The sequence below is a fragment of the Onychomys torridus genome, chromosome 3, assembly GCF_903995425.1.
Source record: "Onychomys torridus chromosome 3, mOncTor1.1, whole genome shotgun sequence".
Taxonomy (NCBI): domain Eukaryota; kingdom Metazoa; phylum Chordata; class Mammalia; order Rodentia; family Cricetidae; genus Onychomys; species Onychomys torridus.
Window position 1 is genome coordinate 21563965 of NC_050445.1, and position 21777 is coordinate 21585741.

The window sequence follows — 21777 nt, forward strand, 5'->3', positions numbered from 1 at the left end:
CCTTTCCTGGAGGACTATTAAACTGCAAACGGAACTCCTTCCTCCCCAAGTTGCTACTTGTCACAGTGTATTTTCACAGCAATAGAAACTCTGACTTGGAGACCAGAGATAGTTACCCAGAGAAGTCCCACAAAAAAAGAAGAGAGAGAGAGAGAGAGAGAGAGAGAGAGAGAGAGAGAGAGAGAGAAAAGAAAGAAAGAAAGAAAGAAAGAAAGAAAGAAAGAAAGAAAGAAAGAAAGAAAGAAAGAAGGAAGGAAGGAAGGAAGGAAGGAAGGAAGGAAGGAAAGGAAGGAAAGAAAGAAAGAAAGAAAGAAAGAAAGAAAGAAAGAAAGAAAGAAAGAAAGAAAGAAAGAAAGAAAAGCAAGCAAGCAGGCTTATCCTAAGAACATAGTGATGTCCACCACTAGGGGCAATTTCACCCTCTGGGTATATATGACAATGGCAAGAAAGCTTGGTAGTCTCAACAACAAAAACAACAAAATCCATTGCACACAAGACAGCCCCAACAACAGTTATGCAGCCCATATAGGCAGTGTATCCCTCTCCTGGAAAGCTGGGACCCAGAAATGCTTTAGATTTTCTGCTTAGCTCTAAAGGTGGAAAGGAGAGCCGTTGAGCCTGGAGCTCCAGATTGCTGCCTGTCTCCCTTCCCCTCCGCCAGAAACTGCAGCTAACAAGAACACAGAAATGGGACTGGAAACACAGATTTTTCTGAAAATACCTTGAAGGAAAATATTAAAAATTCATCACCAATTTTCTCATAGATGATGAAAAAACATTAAAAACACTTCCATGAAGGTTATGAAATTTTAATCCATCTGTCCTATCTGCTGAAAAAGCATTAATCCTTGATGGTTTCTCAGAAAAAATGCTATCAAACCTTTATGGGAAAGGTGATTTCAGTGTTGTTTTGAATGTTTCAGAACAGAAAAAAAAAGGCTGATTATTATCCTGTTTTTAATAGTCTTTTTAATAGCACAGGACAATGGTTTCATCGTGACTTTTTCATATGTGCAGAAAATGTAGTGTGATTGTATTCACTGCCCCCATCCTCTCTCACATCCATCCTCCCTTCCCCCAGCACCTCGCCTTCCCTGATAGTCTCTGCTCTAGTCTACTTTTCTCACATAGGAAGATATCTGGGCAAGAATCATGGATGTGCAGGATGTGTCTGTATTGTCTGACTGATTCATATGGCAAATCTATTTTTAGTTTTATAAGGAATCTTCATAATGATTTCCACAGTGGTTGAACTAATTACATTCCAACCAAGGTGGACACAGGTTCCTTTTTCTGTGTATCCTCAGCAGCATGTGTTGCTTCTTGTTTCTCCCATAAGAACCACTCTGACTTGGGTGAGATGGGATCTCAGTGGAGGTGTTTTGTTTCTTTCATCCCTTGTTTGCTCTGGTCCTGGGGATCAAATCTACAGCATGAACTAGGCCAACACAATGAGCTTCATTTGCAGTGATGTGGAGCCCACAGTGGCCTTGAACTCTCTCTTCCTTTGTCTCCTGAGGATTACAGGCCCCATGATCACATTTCTGTAGTCTCAGTACAATTTAGGTTTGCATGTCCTTAATGACTAAAGACGTTGAGAGCATTTTTTTTCATGTATTTTTGGCTTTCAGATTTCTTTACAAAAGGGTCTGTTTATTGTTTAGGTTACTTGTTCCTTTGTTGTTAACTTTAGAAATCTTTATATAGCCTAGATACCAATCCCTTGTCAGATAAACAACTGGCAAACACTCCTCTCCCACTCCATGGGTTGCTGTCTCTTTAATCTCTTGCTTCTTTTAATGTGCATATTTTTATGTATTTTAAAGACATAAGTATACCTCACAAAAGAACAGAAAAAAGAAGTTGTACTTTGTGCCTACTGCTATCAGTGGGAAAAAAATCTTAAAATATTCATTAGCAGTCAGAATCCACGGATCCAGGAAAAGAAAAATAGCAGCTGTTGTATTCTAAATCATTTCACTGAAGACTATAAAGAAGGTTTGACAATGAAATACATTAGTAAAATTTATCACACAACTTGCAAGAAATCACTTCTGTATTTAAAGACAATTATTTAATGTCCAGTCTGGAGTTTTAAAAGAGAGCTTCAATAGTATAATAATTTTAAATAAAAATTGATGGGCACTTCCTTACTACATTTTGCATGTATCATAAGGTATTTGTACAAAGAGTAAATTTGCTAAATTTTGTGGAAAAGTTGTTTTCTAACATGAGCACCCCTTACTGCTATACTGGTGCGGTTAGCGAGTGTAGTTAAACTAGAGAAACAAATTAGCTATACACAATGGAAAGAGGAGCTGACCTGTTCCTTCCTGCAGACCACCCACTATACACCAAAAAGTCCATGAGCTTTCAACTTAAAACCTGTCACAAATAATAAAACTATTTCATTGGTATTGAAATGCAAAACAAGGTAACCCAAAATATGCTAACTTGGTACACACAATGTTTTAAGGGGAGAGACTCTGAGAAATGGTAGGTATAGAAAGAGCTGTGCACCTTCCCGAGAGGAGTGGTAAGAATTTCACAAGAGGGATTGGACAGTTGACTCAGTGGTTGAGAACACTTGTTGCTTTTGCAGGGGATCTGAGTTTGGTTTCCAGCACCCACATGAAGTCTCAGAATCATTGATAACTCACGTTCCAGGGGTATCCAACAGTGTCTTCTGGCCTCTGTTGGTGTAAAACATACATTGTGCGCATACATACGTGCAGGAAAAATACTCATATTATATATATATATATATATATATATATATGAGAAACCTTTGATATCTAACTTCATTTGTAGTTTTGAGTAAGGTGGGTTTAGAATACAAGTGCTACATATTATTCTTTTCTTGGATTATGACTGCTAAGGAATACTTTAAGATTTTTCCACTGATATGAGGCAGAGAGAGATTGAGAGAAACTATTTCGAGTGACAGTTAACACCTCTATCCCTAGAGTAAAGGGGCATCATCATCTCCAAAGATGGGGCCCTCTGAGGAGTTCTCCAAGTTCCCATAGCTCTCGTTTCCCCACAGTTTCCAACCTTCACTAATCCTAGTGTACAAAACATTCAGTCATTTCCTTAGGAAGGGGCTATTGTCACAGAAAACTGAATAAACCTACACTTTTCTCTGGTTAACCTATTTATAGAACTTCAGTTGACGAGCTCACAGGGTGAAAAGTACCGTTTTTCTCCTTCTGCATCAGAATGTTAAGATCTCTCTCTAAATGTATAACTGATACCTGTAATATCTTCAACAGTGTACTACCCAGAAGCAAGGTGAATAAAAGGCTACATCAATATTTTAGGAGAAAAACTTCAGATGACGCCTGAAAATATCAGATAACTCCAAATAAATAGAAAAGTCACGGTCCTCACAGGAAAAGGTTCAACATCTGATATTATTGCATGCTTACTTTATAAATTTATGCAATACAAAATAAAATTACTTAAGAATATTTGGAGGTATATACTTATTATCTTGAGACTTATTCTATTTCAATCCTGATGTCATTATTCAGGAACAGACAAAGTAAAAGTGATTAGGGAAATTGAAAAATGTAAGTAACCCCATTAGTTATTACAACAAGGTGTAAAGCTTCAGAATGTACCAAGCACATGTATATCTCTGAGTTACACCTCCAGCACTAAAGTCAGTGGTGATGAAACAAAATGCAATGCTTCCATAAATAAAATGGCCTGATACAAAGAAAGGAACAGATGGATTGATTACTGAAAAAAAAAATGTCAAAAATTAGAAATAGACTCAAATGAATACAGATGTGCTGTGGGATGTTCTCTATGCTGTGGATGTGTTGCTCTGATTGGTTAATAAATAACGTGCTGATTGGCCAGTAGCCAGGCAGGAAGTATAGGCTAGACAAAGAGAGAGGAGGATTCTGGGAACAGGAAGGCTGACGGAGGAGACGCTGCCAGCCCCCACCACCATGAGAAGATGTAAAGTACCAGTAAGCCACAAGCCACATGGCAACTTATAGATTAATAGAAATGGGTTAATTTCAGATGTAAGATCTAGATAGCAAGAAGCCTGAGCCATTAGGCCAAACAGTTTAAATAATATAAGTGTCTGTGTATTTATTTGAGTCTGAGTGGCTGCCGGCCCAGGCGGGACTAGAGATAGCTCCAACTACACAGTTGGCTAGGATATCAAAGGTATCACCTTTTATTAAGGCAATGATGGTCATGCCATTGGTACAGTTGCAGAAGTTTGGGTCTGATTTTATACAATCAATTCTAAGTGCATTTTGCATATATATATATATATATATATATATATATATATATGAATTTCAGAATTTCCTATATATTTATTGGTGAATTTCCAATTTTTCTAACATAATTCCTTGACTCAAAATTCAAAATCTGTAGCATAATAAAAATTGAGATCAACTTGATTTCAGTTTTTAAGAAAGTCATTATAGGTTTTCACTCACAGAGCTAGGAAACATTAAAATGATGCTGTGGTAACATACAATTTTTTTTTTAGTAAAATTCATGAGTTTGATAAGGGAAATTAAAATATTGAGAAATTGCTGGTGGGCTAGAAAATGTTGCTGCAATGGAAAACATTTGTTGGACTTTACTAAAATCATAAACTCCCCTGTCATTTAACTCAGTAAACCTATCATAGGAGATGTACAATACTGAGTTACCTGAACTCTCAGAAAATGGCATAGAATGTGGAAGCATAAATCTCCCTCTAGTCCATCAACAGAGCACTGGTAAATTACGTTCGATCACAGAATGAAACCATACACAGTCTTACTAAGAAGGTGGAAAGAGGAAAGGGAGAAAGGGGGACAGATATAGGGATGGTGGAGGGAGAAGCATAGTAGTTTCCTTATTTTTACTGATATGGGAAGATTTCTAAGATACATTGTTAGTGAAAAGAAGAAAGTAGAGAGGTAAGTTATCAGATGTTGCCCTGCATGTCAACACCTGAGAACACACATGAGTATAAAAGTTAGAGGCACATGTACAAACTAACACAAACTGATCTCCAAAAGGGAATTACTTGAACTACAAGGTCAGGAGAGATATTTTTTTTCCTATATGTTTTTTTCTTTCTGTACTAGGATGAAACCTAGATTTTTTGCATACCAAGTAAGTGTTCTATTTGTGAGCTATGTTGCAGCCCTACAAATCTATATATCTATCCATCTATCTATCTATCTATCTATCTATCTATCTATCTATCTATCTATCTAACAGAATTTTGAATGTAAAAACTGTGAATAACATACCTGTTGCTAATATGAATTAAAATGGCTAAAAGAGGGACTGGAGAGATGGCTCAGCAGTTCAGAATGCTTGCTTCTCTCTTTTTAAAAAAATTTTATTATTATTTTTATTATGATGATGATGATGATGATGATGATGATGTGTTTTAAATTTTATACATCAGCCATGGGTTCCCCTGTCCTCCCCCCTCCCGCCCTCACCCCCACCTTCCCTCCAGCCCCTCCCCTCCATTCCCATGTCCTCTAGGATCAAGGCACCCCTGGGGATTCATTTAAATCTGGTGGATTCAGTACAGGAAGGTCCTGTCACCTCCTTCCAGACTGAGCAAAGTGTCCCTGTGCTGGCAATGGTCGAGAGAAAGCCTGATCTGACCTAGTCTGGTGATCAGATGACTAAACACCCTAACAGTCATCTTGGAACTCTCATCCAATAACTGATGGGAGTGGATGCAGAGATCCTCAGCCAGGCCCCAGGTGGAGCTCCAGGTGTCCAACTGTCGAGAAAGAGGAGGGTCTGCAAGAGCGTGAATTGTTGAATCCAAGATTGCAAAAAGCACAGGGACAAATAGCCAAACGAATGGAAGCACATGAATTATGAACCAAAGGCTGTGGAGCCCCCAGCTGGATCAGGCCCTCTGGATAAGTGAGACAATTGAATAGCTTGATCTGTTTGGGAGGCACCCAGTCTGTGGGATCAGAATCTGTCCTTAGTGCATGAGCTGGCTTGCTTCTCTTACAGAGGACTGGCCTTCGAGTCCATGGACCCCCATCTACAAGTTTACAACTGCCTATATCTCCAGGGATCAGAGTTCCTATTCATCCTCCATGAGCACTTGGATGCATGTGCACATGTATATCCATATCCACATAATAAGAATAAAATGGGGGCTGGAGGGATGGCTCAGTGGTCCAGAACACTTTATTCTCTTCCTGAGAATCAGTGTTCAATTTCTAACATTTATGTCAAGTGGTGCACAACTCTTTATGGTTCTAGTGCCAGGAGATCTGACACCTTCTCCTGGCCTCCAAGGGCACCTACAGGCATGTGTGCATAGACTCATGGGCATATACATAGTAAAAAACTTTTTGATCTTTAAAAATAAATTAATCATTTTTAAAAAATAGCTAAAAAATACAGAAAAGGAGCATTAAGGTCATCTACCAAGCATCATATTTTCTGAATTAACCTTGGTCCCAACTTGCAAAATAGAAAAGAAAAAAAAAAAAAGATGGTCATTCTCGATAGATGACAAAAGAGGGTTCAGATACAGGAAGCTAATTAAAATGATGAGTAACTATGCAAAAGCTCTAATCATATTTAATGTGAGGACCTCCTAGGTGTGGGGTTCCGCTGTATGCTGTGTGCCGTCCTAGTTATAGTGAAGGTGGGGAGATGCTGCTGAACACTCTCTGTCTCTCTCTGTCTCTCTGCCTCTCTGTCTCTGTCTCTCTCCTCTCTGTCTCTGTCTCTCTCTCCCATAATACACACTGAATCCCATATCACACACATGGGCAAGAGATTGGTGGTAGCATTATGTATTTGAGGAGGAATAAATGAGCAGGCTAAAATACAAACTTGTATAATAGCCCACAACAAGTTGGATTCCTAATAGATTATAAGTAGAAATGAGTGGATCAGAGTAACACAGACTTGGGAAATCCAGAGGACCGGGGAAACTCACACTATATTTTCCTTTTAAAACATGTATAAGTTAAACTTGTTTAAAAGGAATGCTCAATAATGCCAACTAAGAAGAAAAGGAGACTACTAAAGGGGTGTCTCAGAGGAGTGGGAGAGATGAGAAAGCTTTTATATTTGGCGGGGCCTTAAATGTCAATCACAGGGCCATCGGTCCCTATAGCCTTTTGTTAAAACCATCTGCTCTTCTCACTTCCTTTCCTTCTGCATAATGCCCTCATGGTTTCTATGGAGGCAAACCTTCTCTTGTCTAGCAAAGTATACATGACCCTGGGCTTTTGCCATGATTTATCAAACCTTCAGCTTTGAGCCCTTTGAGATAAATTGTCAACTTCGTGTGGACTACCATAAAAAGAAACTTGACCTTCCAGGGTGCATTGATTGTTACAACTTAAAAAAAAAAAATGGCTGAAGTTTTTGTTCTAGCATTGTCAGAATAGTTTTGTATTCTGCATAAAAGCCAAAACAGCATTCCATTCTTGCATCTTTCTTATAAGTGGCTACCATTCTGTTGCCCATGTGCAAATCTAGCATTTATTTTAAATATGAATACAAGAAGCCATCATTTCCAAAGGACTAGATTTGCCCACGAGTGCCTGGAATTTAGTCATGGTAGCCTTTCAAATATTACTTCATGTGAAAATAGAGTATTTCTGTAATCTGGCAAACTATATGCTGCCTCGCAGTGACTGGGTGAGGAATTGTCGTCATCATCATCATCATCATCATCATCAATAGTTTCTATTCCCGAGAGAAAGAGCCCCAGAAATTCCCAAAGGTAGTGATAGGATCTCTGAAAAGTTCAGAGGAATTGAAAGGTGATGTGTGGAAATGAGCTCTATAAATCACAGCTAGAACACAGTCACCCTATAAGCTGAAGTTGCTTAAAGTGAGGTGAATTGCCCAGTCCACAGATTGCAAAACTGAGTGTGTCCAGGAGAGGACCCCAGTATACAAGAAAGAAAATCAAGAAAGGCCAAGATAATTTTAGTGCACGTAAGACCTGTGTCCAATCCAGACACAACAGCATCAGTCGTAGGAAAGACAGCTCCGCAGCCTTCCCTATGCCATGCTTGGAAGTGCCAGTCTCAGCTTCTGAAGATGCAGAAAGAAGTTGCCCCATCATTTCATCTTTTCTTTTCTTTTGTCCTGCCTTTTTCATTTTTGTTGGACTTTTGACCATATTACAGTATTTTAACTTTACTCTATTTTTTAATTTATCTTTTATTTCTTGTTTCCAGTCATATAATTTTGATCATTATGGGGCATTCTTTTTTCCTGATATTATTAGTAATATCTCAATTTTATTATAATGGATTATTTTGTTTGGTTTGGTTTGATTTTTCTTAAATACATACTTTGTTTTTCTCTTCCCTTTTTCATATTTTTCAATTTTGTGATTTATTATTATTGAGAAATCTTTGTTTTTTTTCAACCATTCTAATCGATTAGTCCACTCTGCTTCCCTATAAAATTCTTTTCCATTCTTCTTTTCCTTTTCATTTATTTATCCTTGCTTCCCTCTATTTTCTCTTTTCCATTCTACCTCCAATTTTCCACTCATTTAGTATTTCTATATTTCTTATAACTAAGTTATGATTTCATGCTGTATTCTATATTATGTTCCCCATTTTATGGTCATTGGTGGTATATTAGCAGGATATATCAATTATTAGTGTATTTATATGCAAGTGGTTTGATAATATTACTGAAATAAATTTCTTTTTCATCACTCAGTGGACTGGAATTGAGCATTCAACTTCAGACTAGTCAATAGAATAGATATTCAACTTCCCCATTCCCCTTTTTACAGACAGACAGACAGACACACACACACACACACACACACACACACACACACACAAAGAAATGTTAAGTACTTATTATCATAAATATACTCAAGGACAGAAACCACCCATTCATCTTATCAGATACAGAAAACAATTTTGACAAAAATCCCCCCATGATAAAAGTACTAGGGAACCTAGAAATACAGAGAACATATCTTAACATGATAAAGACATCACAGCCCAAATTCACAGCTAACATCATGCTAAGTGGAAAAAAAAAAAGTACAAAACAAAGCAAAGCAGGAGCGTTCCACTAAGGTCAGGAACAAAACAAACACATCCACTCTCTTCATTCTTGTCCAATATAGAGCTTGAAGTCTTATCTAGAACAATCAGACAAATGAAGGAGATACAGGATATACAAATAGGAAGGAAATCAAAATACCCTCACTTGTAAAGGAGATGATTCTTTACATAAAAGACCCTAAAGACTGTGCCAGAACTGATGAATAGATTCATCAACCTAGCAGCAACACACAAAAACTAGCAGCTTTTCTATACAAAAACAACACACACACTGAGAGTGAAATCAGGAAACAATTCTGTTCACAACAGCCCCAAAACATACAAACAAATTGGAATGAATCAAACCAGGAAAGTAGAAGATTGGCACAGTGAAAAATGTAAGCTAATCAAAGATCTAATCGAAGAATACATGAGAAGATGGAAAGAGCTCCCATGCTGGTGGATTACTAGGACAGTCGTGAAAATGTCCATCCCACTGAGCAAAGTTGTTGTACAGATCCAATGCAACTAGTGTAATTCTTCACAGAAATTGAAAAAAAAAATTCTTACGTTTCATTTAGAAATAAAAGAGACCCAAGGTAGTCAAAAACAATTGTGAACAATAAAAGAAATGCTGCAAGTATCACCATTCCATCTTTTAAATATTACAGATCTATAGTAATAACAGCATGGTACTGGCACAAAAACACATTGACCAATAGAATAGAACTGCAGACACATATATAATCCCACACTTGCATATCTACCTATTTCTTGACAAAGATGCCAACAGTACACTTTGGGGGTGGAGTGGGGGAGACAACATCTTCCACAAATGGTGCTGGACAAACTGAATAGCAACCTTGTGGTAGTTTGAATGTATTTGACCCCCATAAGCTCAGGGAATGGCACCATTAAGAAGTGTGACCTTGTTGGAAAAAGTGTCCTCTTGTTGGAGAAGGCTAGATGATACACTCCTTTAATGGAGGGCACACCTTTAATCTGGGGCACAGCTTCTGGAGGAAGTGTATCACTATGGCTTTGAGGTTTCATATATTCAGGATACTGCCCAGTGTGTTAGTTGCTTCCTATTCCTGTAAGATGTGGGACTCTCAGCCCCAGCAACACCTCTGCCTGCATGTAGCCATGATCCCTGCCATGATGATAACTGGCTGAACCTCTGAAACTGTAAGCAAGACACCTTAGTTAAATGTTTTCTTTACACGAGTTGCCATGGTCATGGTGTCTCTTCACAGCAATAATAAAAACCCAAACTAAGACAAACATGTAGAAGAATGAAACATAATCCTTACCTTGAACCTTGCATAAAACCCAATTCCAACTGGATCAAGGATCTCAGTGTAGGACCTGATACCATGAGTATGATAAAGGAGAAAGTAAGAAATAAGCTTGAACTCACTGGCACAGGAAAGAACTTTAAATGAGAAAAACAAAACTAAAAACAATTTCTGTATTATCAGGAATGAGGCAAGGGCGCCCACACTCACCCCTCTGATTTGATATTGAACAAATGTTCAATGATAGCAGAAATTCAGGAAAGGGATACAAATAGGAAAGGAAGATGTTAAAATAAACCCCATTTGAAGATTACACGATACTTCAAACACCCTAATGACTCCAGAAAACTCTTGGAACTTATGAACAGTCATGGCAAAATAATAGGATACACACACACATACAAAATAATCCCATTCACAATAGCTTCACACACACACACACACACACACACACACACACACACACACACACAATAAATAAATAATGTAGCAAAATGTCTTAAATGATGCATTTTGGTAACAAGGAAAAGAACATCAGCTGAGATTAGGGAAAGAGAAACAGGAAATTCCTGGTGTCTTGTAGCCCTAAAATTGCATTATTTTGGAATGTTAAAATTATGTACTAATAGCTTGTTATTGTCTGTGGTTGTTATCATAAACTTACAATTTAGGATATATTAAAAATATTTTTCAAATAGCTTAATTTTGACTATAGGCAAATACAAAATGAACACAATAAAGTATTCAGCTTATTAAGATGTGAGAAACTGATATTATGACAAGTTCAAACAAATACTTATGAAATGTATGTGTTGCATCTATTTATATATGTATATATAGTTTCTGTATTTTTAAAAAAGAAATATAAAGTTAAATTAATCAATGAGATATTAAGCTGTTTAACATCTTGTATAGGATGACTAACTCTGGGGGTACCTTGTCCTCCAAAAAAAGAAATTTACGTGTATCTCTAGTACACAAAGTCCTGCAAGCTAGCCTTTGGTACTTCATAGTAGGAATGTGCCCCAAATAAGTAACCATTAAGTCAACTGCTGCTCTAGTTGTGCCAGAGGTCTCTGCTGCCCGTCTCAAGTTTCATGGTGCTTTCCAATTTGCAAAAGATGTGTTTTATTGTGTTTTCTTCTCTATTCTGCTTCATGTGTAGTATACACAAAAGAAGTCCCGGGATGGTGGAGCTTATCAGCTAGGACTAGGGATATAGCTTGGGGAAAATATTATGTGGTGGAAAGTGAGTTAGAAATAGCAAGTAGGGGGCTGGAGAGATGGTTCAGTGGTTAAGAGCACTGGCCATTCGGACTGCTCTTCCAAAGAACCCGGGTTCAATTCCCAGCACCCACATGGCAGTTAACAATTGTTTGTAACTCCATTTCTAGGGGATGCAGCTTCCTCACATAGACATACATGCAGGGAAAACCCAAATGTACATTTAAAAAAAAAACTTAAAAAAAAAAAAAGAAATACAAAGTAGAATAATAGAATTTGGAGCGGGTATTTTAAGAGTGTGTTCTCTATTACTGGAGTATTCACTATAAATTTATTTTTAATAGTTGCTATAGAGAGTCCACCAGATAAGACCACTCAGACACAGTCCATACCCAATTGAAAGTCTTTATTCCAGCCAGCTGGATCCATACTCAGGTATTCAGGAACGAAGTGTAGCTCTTAATATTTAGAGGAAGAAGCTTTTGAAGGCAAAAACCACATCCTGTATTTCACTTAGCAGTTACAGGGGGAAGTTTGTACAAGCAAGCAGATTAACAGAAGCTAAGATAAGCTGTTAGCTGGTATAAGGAGCAGTCTGCACAAACAGACAATTTAATAGAAACCAAGATAAATTAGCTGGAATATTTTGACCTCGGGTTCCTGAAGAGTTGTGTAATTTCCCCCAAGATTCTCCAACAGATTCTAGTTAAATCTAAAATCATCTCAGCAAGATACATGAGGGGTAACCTCTGTACTGTCTTGCCCTGTCACATAGTCAGCATGAGAGGGCCAGGCAAATATCATGATAGCCTGTCCTAATAACTCAAGTAAGAACTAGGCCTCTGTTCCTTCTTCTTGGAACTAAGCAGGCAGTTTCTGAGGAAGCCACAAACGAAAGAAAGTTAATTTCCAACATCCCCAACAGCAAGGACGAGGAGGCCTGGTATGTGCAGTACCAGGCCTGAATCACAGCAGCTCAAGATAATAATCAAATAGAGACAAATCCTGGAACTTGTCCAGACTTGCCCCAAAATGGAAAACTGTAACCTTAACCAACCCTTGCTAGCCCAAGCCAATTAGAACATACTGATATTATTGCCACTCACATAAGCCAATCATATCTGAAATGACCTACCTGCTAAAAACTCCCCTTGGATGTGCTTAGAAGGAGCCTGTGAGCTTCTCTTGGGTCCTCACCATTTTGCCTTTGTGTAGGATGGTCAGCCCCAGCATTCTGGAATAATAAATGCTCTTGCTGATTGCTTATGTGGATAATGGTCTTTTGGGGACTTCTTCAGAACCCTAACAAGCACAGAAGGTCAAATTTGTAATGTGGAGGAAAAAAAAAAAACAAACTTTTCTTTTTAAGACTGGGAGCAAAGGTAACAATGCCCTGCTGCAGCACCAAACATGATTCAGAGACTTCCTTAGTTACTTCACATAAACTCAGTTTGCCTCATTGGCAGTTTCATAGTTTAAACTTGACCTACTGTGAACCTTAAAAGAAAAAAAGAAAAAGAAAAAGAAAAGAACATGAGTAAGCCTTTTTCTTGCCATTTGTTTAGGTTGGTCTGTTTGTTTGTTGCTTGCTCATTAGTTTGACATAGGTTCTCTTTAACCCTGACTGTCTAGAACTCTCTATGCAGCCAGACAGGACCAAGTGCTAAGACTACAGGATATACTGCCATTAGTGTCCAGCTGGCCATGAGCAGGTTTTCTTTAACAGCAAATTTTTCTTTTTAAAAAATTTCTAATTAAAATGCAATTACATTACTCTCCCTTCCCTGTCTTCTCTCCAACCCCCTTCATGTTTCCCTCTCATTCCATCTCAAGTGTATGGCTTTCTTTAAGAGCAGAAGTTTTGAAGAATGATGGTTTGAAGAAGAAACTTTAGTTTGTGTTGCAGCAATCATAGCTGCACTGTGTGTAAATTTCTCAATTTCTTTTTATCTAACTAGTGTGTGACTAATTGTGATAGAATAATTAAATGCTTTTGGAGTACATACTTATTTTCACTTTTACATTCCTCAAAGCATCTTTGATGGACCATTACTGTGCAGCGGTTTCTTCCATGGTTAAAACTTTACATCTTGGAGGGAAACGTCTTGAGACATGGACTATAAAAGAAAAGGGAAACAATAGAATGTTTACAAGGAGGTGCAACAACCAGATACTCTAGGATGAGGTGTAAACACTTCAGGGACACATCATAACAGGAAGTAAACAACGAAAAAGAGCTTCAGCAAGTCCCTGTAGCTGACCAGACTCTTTAGGTACCTCTCTCTCCAAGAGAACATAACCGGCAAATCGTACTGAGTCACTCTCAGATGGGCAAAGCTGCAAAGGAGAAACCAGCTGAATAGCCTGGAAGAGGCAAAGACCAGCAAGACTGCCTACAAAGAGGTTCCAGGCAATTAAACCACATGGAAAGGATACTCTCCAACTTGTTGAGCTGCCTACACTCTGTGCAGTGTACTCCCAAGTTCCCAGCTTTTGCGAGCTGTCACTCATGATGAGTTGGTGCTGGTCATGCAACTTTCTGTGGGTAATTTCTGATCTTATAAGTAACCCCTCACCCATAATCCTGTAAGTCATGCCAATATAACTCAGGGGTTTGCCAATTTTGACTTTGGCAGCATCTGTACTTGTGTATGCTGTGAGTTCCCTGTCTGGGCTGAGTGGATGTGTGTGGGGCGTGTGTGTCACCAGGAAGTCTGTCACACAACAGCCATGCCATTTCCATCTCTTTTGTCAGCGGTAAGGCATGATGAATGTAATGCCACAGTAGACAGTTAGAAACCATGAATGTATTGCCCTGGGAATTTGAAGAGATCAAATCATGAGGATTTAAAATTGAACTAAATTTCAGATTCTTGAAAGAAATACTTTTGACTGCCAGGGATAAAAATCCTAAGATGAATGATTCTTCAGAGGACTAAGACTGGGTTTTTAATGGGTGTTGCATCTGATTAATGAGGTGTTTTGTCCCTGAAGGGAATTTAATACAATAGGATAGAGGAAAGGCCATATCAGTCTTCAGTGTTCAGACTTGGGAAACAGAAATGGCATTACTTTCAGTGCTAGAATTTGTCTGTCATTTATCACCAAGTAAACTCAAACGCGAAGACCTGATTCTCATTCTCTCCTTGTTAAAAAAAAAAAAAAAAAAGAGGCCTTAATTCACATGGTTCTAACAAAGAAGCCCAGAAATGTTCATATGATTTTCTTGGGTGGGGGTGTGAGAGTTACTTGTCTTTCCATGTTAACATATTGGATACCTGGTAATTGAACTGAACATGTGTCTTAAAATTACAGTTACCCTCTGCAGCTTTGCATCATCTTTCCTTTTTAATGCAAAGTTAGATTACATGTATTTAGTACACAATGAAGGGAATAATAAAGATATACAGCTATATCATTTGCTTTGGTCATTCTTGTCCTCTTGTTTCTTCCCATACACACCCCCCCAGATGCTCTTACTTCTATTGTCAGTGCTACCTTTCATGTCATAAGATTTTGTGTATCTATATCAAATCTAGAATGGAATACTGATTAAAAGTTCATGTAATTTGTTTTTTAATTTATTTCTTTTAGTATATGATTTCCAATTGTAGCCATTTTCCTACAAATAATAGATGTTTTTTTCCCTTTGTGGATCACTAAAACACCTGATGTCTACAGACCACAAATTCTTTATCAATTTATCTATTGATTGCCATGGGATAATGCTTTTGTACACTGGGTTAATAAAATACTGATTGGCCAGTAGCCAGGCAGGAAGTATAAGTGGGATAAGCAGACAAGGAGAATTCTGGAAAGAGGAAGCTGAGTCAGGAGACACCAGCCTGCCATCCAGGGAGCAGCATGTAGTGGCATATAGGTAAAGCCACAGAACACATGGCAACATATAGATGAACAGAAATGGAATGAGTTTAAGTGTAAGAGCTAGTCAGTAGTAAGCCTGAGCTAATGGCCAAGCAGTTTTAATTAATATAAGCCTGTGTGTGTTTACTTGGGTTGGAGCGGCTGTGGGATCTGCAAGTGAGAGAGATTTGTCCTGACCCCAGGCCAGGCAGGACACAGGAAAAGTTTCAGTTACAACTGATGGATGCTTAGAATTATTGTATAATTTGGCTATTGTGAATAGCATTACAATAAAAATAGATGTGCTATAATTTTGATATTTGATATTCTTACTGAGAAGTGTTCTGTTTTTATATTTAAGAATGCTATAACTGTATTATATGGTACTTCTGTTTCTAACTGTTAAAGGAACCTCCCTGATTTTCATTCTGCTTGATGAAGTTGTTTCCCCTACCACATTTCTTTCCCCACATTCTCATCAGAACTTGCTATTTATTTTCTTTTAAAATTTTTTATTAACTAATTTATCATTTTCCTAGCCTAATCACATTTCCCCCTCCTTCCCAACCTCCTATTCCCTCCCTATTTATTTTCTTAATGGTAGTCACACTGACTGGCATGGTATGGAATCTCAATATTGCTTCAGTTTTTATTTCCCTAGTGGCTAGTGGCTTTTGGCATCCACAGTTCAGCTTTTAAGCATTCTGTGTTCATTTTCTCAACCATTTTATTTATTAGATTATTTGATTTCTTAAAATTTAGTATTTGACTCCTTTATATATTTAGATGTTGATCAGTTGCATAGCTCACATCAATTTCGCCCCCATTCTGTAGGCTGCCTCTCCACCCAATTGCTTCCTTTGCTTTATAGAAGCCTCCTTAGTTTCATGAAACCCTACCTGTCATCAGTTGGTTTCATCTTCTTAGCTATCCAATTCTATGTCGGAAGGTTTTTACCTATGCCTATGTCTTGAAGATCCTCCCCTATCCTGGTTTTCTTAGAGCAGTTTAAAAGTTTCAGTTCTTAAAGTAAGAGCTTCTATCGATTTTGAACTGATTTTTCTACAGAGTGAGGGATATGGATCTGGTTTCATTCTTCTACATGTTGGCATACAGTATCCCAAGTGCCATTTTCTGAAGAGATTGTCTTTTTTTCCCACTCAATATAGGTTTTTGGCATCTTTGTCCAAAATTAGTTGTTCTGCAGCTTGGTGATAGAGGGCTTGCCTAGCATAGGACCCTAAATTCAGTTTTTTCATTGCAAAAACAAAAAAGAAATAATTTGGCTACTGTGGCTTGAATTAGAAATGTCCCACATAGGTTCATGTAATTGAACACTTGGTCTCCAGTTGGTGGTTCTATCTGGGAAGGTTATGGAACCTTTAGGAAGTACAGCCTTGTTGGAGGTAGTTACTAGTACCACACTTTGAGGTCTCATATCCTGGTCTCACTTCTGGTTACCTTTCTTTCTTCTTGTGGGCAGATACAACGTGACCTCTCTGCTTTCTGTGTGCAGATGAGATCTCTCTGCTTCCTTCCTTCTTCTCTCTCTCTCTCTCTCTCTCTCTCTCTCTCTCTCTCTCTCTCTCTCTACCTTACAGGTCCTTTGGATATGTATTATGGCTTCAAGATTTGTGTTTTTTATGGGAATTCTGTGTACTCAAATGTGTCTCTGCCTCTAAATGTGTTTCTTGTGCTTTATCTTCAGCTTTTTTTCCTGTTTGTTTCATCCTATTCTGATTTGTTTTTGTTTTAACTAAATGTATTGTATTGTATTGTACTGTGTTGTATTGCATTCTATTATTATTTCTTAGATGTCTGTTTGTTTTCTAATGAGAGATAGGATACGGATCCAAATACAACAGGAGGTGGGAAGGTACTGGGATAAGTAGGAGAGCGTGAAATTGTAATCAGAATATATTATAATGAAAGAAAAAATCTATAAAAAAAGAAGAAGAAAAGGAAAGAAAGTAGGCTGGAGTAAGCCATGGGGGACACATCAGTAAGGAATTGTTCCTCCACAACCTCTGCTTCAATTCCAGATTCCAGGTTCTTGCCTTGAGTTTCTGTCCTGACTTCTTTGGATGATAGAATAAGGTGAAACAAACCCTTTTCTCCCCAAGTTGCTTTTGGGCATGGAGTTTTATCATAGTAATAGAAGACAAACTAAGACAATGGCTATGTATATAACTTAAAATTAAGGTGGGTGGTATCTCCAGCAGTTCTTTTATTGTTTAAGATTATCTTGACTATTGTATGTGTGTGCATGTGGAGTTTAAGATACTTTACATTTTTCTGTAAAAATTATGCATCTCTGTGAATTCAAGGCTACTCCAGGATACATAGCTAGGAATCTTTTTTTTAAGTTGACAAAAATTCTAAATATTTATATGTCATGCTGGTATTACATCATTGCTAAAAAGTGTTTTTAGAAACTATTAACAACTAATAAGTTAAATCTACAGAAAGTCTTTTATTTATTTATGCATCTATTTCTCCATTTTGGCTCTTTGCAACAGAGTTTTGCTGTGTAGTCCAGGCTGGCCTTGAACTGTGTAGCCTCCTGTCTTATCTTCTTAATGTTAGGACTTCATGAATATACTGTGTTATCTGATTTGTAGGTTTTTGTTTGTTTGTTTATTTGTTTTGGCTTTTGGAGTTTTTTGTGCTAAGATTCTATAATAGGGTTAACAATCTAGATGAAATTCAGCAACAAGCCAACCATATAATCAAACTGAACATGAAAATGGACCAGTGTCCCAAAACATAAGTGATTCACAACAGCCAATAAGTAGTGACCTCTTCTATCTGTGCTGACATGATAAGAACCCATAGTTAAGTACTGTCCTCATCCCTCATCAAGGAAATTTCTTTTTGCAGCAATCATTTTAGAAAACCACAATCAATCCAAATGCATTGGTGGAACCCAGTCCCAACAGATAAGATCTACACCTCAGATCCTGAACCTAAGGCTCAGGGATCATTTTGGAAAGGTTGGGGCAGAAAGAAAGTGAGAGCCAAAGGAACATGGACTTTGCTGTGCGACTGTGTCTCCCAGGAATGTCAGAAGTTACAGCCATGATTCTCATCAACGTGACTGTTTAAACATGAGCTCAATAGGAACAACAGACATTCCAAAGTGGATGGGACAAGCTAATGAGGCCTCAACCAGACAGAAAATATTACGGTCAACTAAGCAATGCTGAGAGTGGGAGGAATAGTCTTCCCCAGTGAAGAGCACACCAACTGGCTATCCAATACCAAATGATCAGCCCTGAAACACATACATACAAGTGACATTATACATTCTAAGCAGATTGTGTGTGTGTGTGTGTGTGTGTGTGTGTGTGTGTGTGTGTGTATAACAAGAATTAATGAAAATAGAGGCCACAAACTTGAAAGAGAGCAAGATGGGTATATGGGAGCATTTGGAGGGAGGAAAGGGAGGGAGAAATGCTATTATAGTCTCAAAATTTAAAAAGCAATTAAAAGAAAGATGTTCCCTTGCTTAGTCACTAGGAAGAAGAAAATCTGGGGTAACCTGATGGTCAATTCCCTTTTTTGTACTCTGTGATTTCTTTATTCCTGTTCAAATTTCCTTACAAAAGTTACTGTTCTGCCTTCTGAAAAGAGCCTTCTCTATCATAGAAAACTACTGATTGACTTGTGAATCACTAACCAAAGTCAGTGTGATTGTTTAGCTAAATGTGTTCAAGTTTGCTTCCTGACATAACAAATGTAAATTTGTAGCAATAGTGCTGGAGGAAGGACTGAATTGTTGAGAACTGGAATGATACAAGGTGTTCCCTGAGGCTATGATATATGGAGAGAGAACATAGTTCCTTCTCTAAAATCAAGAATATGCCTGGCAGAGCCGGTAATGGCCTGGAATTGGAGTCCTGGAGAGCTGCAACTTCAGATCTTGAAAACTCAACTCTTCCCACCATATGGGGATATGGCTTTCAGTCCCAAGGTCACTGTGTGCTCATCTATAATGCTTGGAGATACCCTATGTTCCCTTTGTACAACACTGATTTATTAGCTTCCTGGTGATTTCATCCTATTGTACGATAGTTTCTGATGACTCTGTCCTGTTTCCTCCCTGGAAATAGTATGTAAGATGCTATACTTCTTATTAAGCTTGCTTGGGGCAAAACATAAACTTGTACAAAACCTCCTGAGCCCACTTGTTCTGTCTTGTTTATCTCCGATCCTATAGACTGTCCTCTCGGATCCTCTAGATTTTCCTTCTCATGACTCTGTCATTGAAGAACGATCTGCTTGTCCAGATCACCAAATGCCCTGTCTCTTGTCTCTGTGCAAAGCAATAACTAAATCTTCACTGAAAGCAAGCACCAAAGGGGTGAAGCAAGAAGAGGACTCTAAAAGGCTGTCTACTATATTGAAGTTTTTCTGACATTCTGGATGTTTGTGGCTATAGTGACATTTAAAATTTTTATTCTGAGTTATAATTTATAACCTAAAATGAACATGTCTTTTTTTCTAGCTGCTTAAGATTTAGTTTTTTTTTTTTTTTCTTGTTCTAAATAAGGTCTCACTTTCTTATTTAATTTTTTGTCCATGACCTGGAGGTTACTACCTCAACTATCTAATCAGCAGGCCCCACAGAACCTGAAGCCATGGCTGGTAGCTCACGGAGGAACCCTGGGCCCCAGCGAGGGCACCCTTTCCTGTCCTCCTGTTTCCAGCATCTTAACATTAAGTGGAAAGCTGCCCTCAGGGTTAGAGGTCCTCAGATCTGCGAGTAAAAGCTTCATTGACTAGATTCAAAATTCCTTTCCTCAGTGTTCAAAGCCTTCAAGTGTTTTTTTCTGAGTCCAAATTCCCTTTTACCCAAACATTTACTGCTGTCACTATCGTCCTCAAGTTGTGTCTACTCAACTTGTTTACACATCTTAACTCATGAATATTCTCAGATTAGTAACATACAGCAAATTTAAAAAGCTTACCCCTCGACGACATTTAATAATGATTATCTAAATGATGTCCCATGACTCTGGTGTTTCTGCTATTCTTCATGTGTTTCTTTATATTTCAAGTATTCCTGCTTTCAGGAAAAAACAAACAAACAAAGAAGTTAACAACAACAAAGCAAACTTCAGGACTAGCTATCTCAGATAAATGTTTTCAATGATTGTTTTTAAAGAGCCTTGAGTAAAATGCATACCATTCAGACTTTGCTGTGAGCCATTCTTAAGAACTTGGGCTTCTCATTGCAGATACAGGCAGGGACCTAGCATCCCTGTGATCTTCTACAGAAGTGCCATTGATTTATTCAGCAGCCGTCAGCTCATCTCTTAGGCTCCTAGCTTCCCTTTGTAAAGCACGGATAATAGCCTTTCTTGAAGACATACAATAGCAAAGTAGCTTAGGTTTGTTAAGCATTTCAGTTGAGACTGGGTCTTAATACTTTTAATTTTTGGTATTATTTAAGCCAATAATGAGGATGGTAATTACTTTTCTCAATGCCTGCTCACACAGTAACAGAAATAACTTCTTTACAATGTATGTAACTAAGATTTGGGGAGGAGGCAGAAGAGCTGGATAACTGAGAACAAGCATGTTTGAAAATAATAGCCAGGTAGAGAAGCCATGTGTCCTTTCCTTTAGAAACCCCACTTGTTTATTTGTTTGGGGGTCAAGGTATAGGGAATTTAACGCGGCAGAAAATACAATTTCACAGGAAGTATTACTCCCAATGTGAATTGGATGGGAGAAAACACACCAGCAAAATGAGCAATTATTTGAGTCAAAGCCTCTCTCAGCTATGGTATTGTCAGCAGCAGGAGGAGACACAGAAGGCCCAACCCAGCCACCTCTGTTACAGACAAGAATTTGGGAAGAAGAAGAATAGATAAAAGCTGGGGAGCTTTCAAAGTATTTAGACAGTCATAAAGGACGGTTTGCAAGAAGTAGATGAGGTTGCTCCAGGGCATGCACATGTTGCATGTGTGTGTGTGTGTGTGTGTGTGTGTGTGTGTGTGTGTGTGTGTGTGAGAGAGAGAGAGAGAGAGAGAGAGAGAGAGAGAGAGAGAGAGAGAGAGATATTCATCAACATAAGAATGTAGACAAGGCTAAGCAAGCAGAGTTTAAAATATTGGGACAGTAACAAATTAAATTTTAAAAAAATCTGAATGAATCTACTCTTTAACAGAAATCTCTCTTGTCAATGGAATTAAAAGGTGCATTGTTTAGAATTAGGGATGAGGGTACAGTATTTCCATGGTAAAATCCAAGGAGACAAGCACTCTGGCCCTAGATAAGCGTATTTCACATGTTTGTTTGATTGGTTGTTGTTTTTGTTGGTTTGATTTTTGTTTTGG